Genomic DNA, 4747 nt, shown 5'->3' on the forward strand with positions numbered 1-4747 from the left:
TACCAATTGATTTTGAGAATTTCTTTGTTATGAAATCTATATGTGCATCCCATCGAAGATTATGATCTAGTAAAACTCCAAGAAAAGTAATATCATGTGATTTTGAAGTAGATATGGAGTTAATATTCAATACTAATAATTGATTATTATACATTATTTGTTTCCCCCAAAATTGTATGTTATTGGTGATAATGACAATAATAGAAGTTCAATTCAATTCAAATAAACATTTATTTTCTTCCATTTCAAAACATTTTTCATAAACATTAGTTCATACAAAAATCAAATTGTTATGAGGAATATAAATATGTACATGTTTGGTATAAATAAGAAGGCGTATACCCTAAAAGCCGAGGCTTGTGACGGGATACGCCTATAGACAGAAATACAATACAAAAGAAAGGGCAGAGAAAAGAAGAGAAGGAAAGGGAACGAGAGAGGGAGACGTGAGCGGGAGGCGGGCATGAATTACTGTATAAAATAGAATGCTCAACAAAGGTATCAGTGGGGGCAAAATATAAATGCCGCAACAACAATTGTCCATGGTTCATGTTAACTTAAAGTCAAAAGGAAACGTAAGTTAGAAAATACTCATATATAAAATGACAGAAGAAGTTTGTTCATTTTATGACAGAGATTGTTTTATGTAATCCGGTATTTCGTTCCATATTTTGGGGCCAGTATAACGAATGTTGTGTTGGAAGATTATTTTTCTATGTTTGGGAATGAATATTTGATTATTTGAGCGGGTATCAAAATAATGTATGTTGGAAACATGCGTAAACAAATCACGAAATTTGTGTGGAATTTGAGAATTTAAACACCTGTAGAGAAACTGACATTGTTGAAGTTCATTGATGTCTAATGTCTAGTTTATTGATGTCGTCTAAGTTGGTTTTTTTGCTAGAGGGTACAAAGGGCAACTAATATTACCCTGGACGTAGCTCGAGATACCACTTTATTAGCACCACTTGGTGCATTTAAGGAATTAATCCTACCAGGTCCCGATTTACCTCACCTTGGTTGATGCAGCACAATGTGGATCAATTTCCAGATTGTGCACCTCGAAACTCAAGCTTGTGTCTGTAAAGGCCTCAAGAAACAAGAAAATAGAGATTGAAGTTTATTGAAGTGGGTTTCATTATCATTTTTGTCTTGAGTTTCAGGTCACATGACCAAGGTCAAATGCCATTTATGATCAATGAACTTAGACCATGTTGGGGGAATCAATATCAAAATCTTAACCAAGGTCAAGTTTTCTTTAATGTTGTCATAACTTTAAGTATATGGACCTACATGTAGTTCATGAAACTAAGACATAAGGGTAATGGTGTATCACTGAAGATCCTGCCCGAGTTTAAGGTCACATGACCAAGGTCACATGACCAAGGTCAAAGGTCACTTAGGGTCAACTCACTTTGGCCATGTTGGGGGTATTTGTGGACTGGAATCGTCATCATAGCTTACCAATTCTATGGATTTAGTTCATGAAACTTGGACATAAGAGCAATAAAGAATCCCTGAACATCCTGTAAGAGATTCAGAACACATGACCAAGGTCAAGGGTCATTTAAGGTCTAGTGATGTTGGAAGTATTTGTGGAATTGTCATCATAAATTTTGAAATTTATGGATATAGTCAATGAAACTTGGACATGACAGCAACCATGCATCCCTGAATATCCTGATCGTGTCTTAGGTCACATGACCAAGGTCAAAGGTCATTTAAGGTCAGTGAACTCTGGCCGTGTTGGGGGTATTTGTTGAATCGGCATCATAACTTAGAAAGTTAATGGATCTAGTCCATAAATTTTGGACATAAGAGTAATCAATATCACTGACATCTCTTGCTGTCTTGGGTCACTTGATCAAGGTCAAATGTCCGACATTTAGGGTCAATGAACGTAGTATTATGTCATTATATGAATGGTGTGTTATGTGAATAATTATCTGATAGCAGTTTTCAAAGTCAGCACCGGTGCTATATTGAACCGCGTAATGCATGCGAGACTGCCAGAGGCATTCCACTTGTTCTCAAACAAGAAGTTAACCCTTTTTTTTTTTATTTCAATGCAATCTGATTTCAAAGTTGAATCATCATGTGCACTCTCGTCAAGTGCCATGTTTTGAGATGTGAAGGGCAAGGCTCAGTGAGTGAATAACAAAATGCAATTCCTGATAATAAAAAAAAATCAAATCAAATTGTCTGGAAGTTAAAGCACCTTTAGCTTCATGTATTGAAATTCATCTTCTAGGAGACACTCAACATCTCTCTACGGAAATGACTCCTAACAATGAGTACCATCTTCAAAATTTCAATCAAGCTCTACAAAATGTAGATGTTGTTATGATAGTGAAGAGATATTAAAGGAGAATGAATGTTGTGCAACAAGTTCACTTGTTGGGGGAGCAGAAAATAAAGTACTGACAGTCTGTTCAGATCTGTATTGTGCTTTGTGAAATAAACATTTTTATGAAAGACATTGGCAAGCCCGTAGTTTGGGGGTGGTGGTCGATTCCCCCAAAGAGTTTGTTAAATAGCTATAAAAAATGGGTAGGTAAACGGTTTTTCAGGGACACAATTCCCAACAATTTAGACTGACCTTATATGTTTGTTTGGCTTTTTTTTTTGCTTATCAAATTTGAAGAGAAGGATCGAGCCCCCAAATTGAAAACCGGTGCTACATGTACGTTGCTGATTAGTAACAGTTACGTGTGTAAGGTACATATGGTACAACAGTCCTAACAAGTTCAGACTGTTTCAAGACTCACAGGCGTGTGTCATTTTATTCTAATACCCGAGGAAAATGATGTGTGTTACTTTTTGTCATGAGATAGTGATGTGGGTCATTTTTTATTGAATGAACCCTCCTCATCCCCAAGTCATGACCAGACAAAAGAACCAGTCATGAGCAAATCTTCCTGTTGAGCTATGATACATGACAGGTCACTTGATGTAATTCAGCCAATAAGGATGACTACGTGTGTGTAAAGCCTGTCGCACACTATCCGATCCGGTGCGACGCGATTTTTCAAGAAATCGCATTTTGCATTGGATATGAAAGTCCCAAGAAGTACAATTATTTTAGTTAAAGTTTGGCATATTGTTAGGAAAACTAAAATCATATGTTTACTCTGCGGCATGCCCTACGGTCGGAGTAAAGTCCAAATCGGCTTCAAGTCGCCGATGATGACGTCATCACGATTTGGAATCAAATTTGTTTGTGGAGGCTCTGACTGGACTGAATTTCGATTGCAGTAGTCCAACCACTATTCTGAACTCTGATCAGTAAGATTTTATCAGTTGGAATATCCATATCAAATGTCATCACGATTAATTTGAAATTTGAATCGCAACGAAACGCATAGTGTAAGACGGGTTTTACGGTAACATCTCTATAGTGATTTCAATTCAGTTAGGTTTTCACTCAAGTCAGAAGTGTGCTATTGGGACTTAAATTCAATTTGCAACTTTCGTTTGCAATAAGCCCCCTATTTCTAGTTTTTTTTTCATTTGTTGGTTCATTACGAATATCTTCTTAAATGAAAAGTGATGTTGACCGATTATAATGGTGTATTCAGCAGATAAAATGATCACTAAACTTGCCAATCGTTTTAAATTAAATTGTATATTAAAAAGTATATGTATATTATTTTAAAAAGATATGAAACAAAATGTATTCTTTATGATTATGTATGTTTATGTTTCTGTAAATCATGATTTTATGAAATGATTTTTGATAAAAAAAACATGCCATGATATCAATTGTGATGGTTCTAAATAAATTATGATATTTTTGACAAGTATATTGTTTTTGGAGTAATAAAGATGGGGAGTAAAGGCAAACATGATGATGATGATGATGATGATGATGATGATGATGATAATGATAAGAGTGTTGATGATTATGATGATGATGATTATGGTGATGATGATGATGGTGATAATGATAAGGGTGTTGATGATGATTATTATGGTGATGGTGATGACGACGACGACGACGATGATGATAGTGATGATGATGATAATGATAAGAGTGTTGATGATTATGATGATGATTATGGTGATGATTATGATGATGACAGTGATGATAATGATGATAGTGATGATGATGGTGATGATAATGGCGATGGTGATAATGATAAGAGTATTGATGATGATGATGATGGTAATGGTGATGATGAAGATGATGGTAATGACAAGAGTGTTGATGATGTGATGACGATGATTACGATGGTGATGGAGGTATTAATGATGGTGATGCATAGGCGGGGGGACGTGTCCCCCCCCCTAAATTTTAGGTAAATTTTTAGTTTTTTTTTTTTTTTTTTTTTTTTTTTTTTTTTTGCTTGCTTGTCAATATTTTTTTTCTGCGTCCCCCCTAAAATTTTTGGTGGATAACTTTTTTTTTTTTTTTTTTTTTTTGCTTGTCAAAATTTTTTTGAAGGCCCCCCCCTAAAATTTTTGGCTTCTGCCGCCAATGTGGTGATGTGACGATGATGGTAATCATGGTGGTAGCGGTGGTGATGATTATCATTACAAAACTGAAACCTTACTTTATTTTACTGAAAATTTGCACAAATTTCACAAAAAGTGTGCATGAAATAATTCAATCTCACTTTAGAAAATATAAAAGTCCCCCGAGTTTCTTCGATTTTTTACGTGTCTTGCCCCTCCTCCCCGGAAAATTTCTTCCTATGGTAATACAGGGCACAAAGGCTTTCTAAACGGGGAGAGGGAGGGATGG

The sequence above is a fragment of the Lytechinus pictus genome, chromosome 14 (genome assembly GCF_037042905.1).
Source record: "Lytechinus pictus isolate F3 Inbred chromosome 14, Lp3.0, whole genome shotgun sequence".
NCBI lineage: Eukaryota > Metazoa > Echinodermata > Echinoidea > Temnopleuroida > Toxopneustidae > Lytechinus > Lytechinus pictus.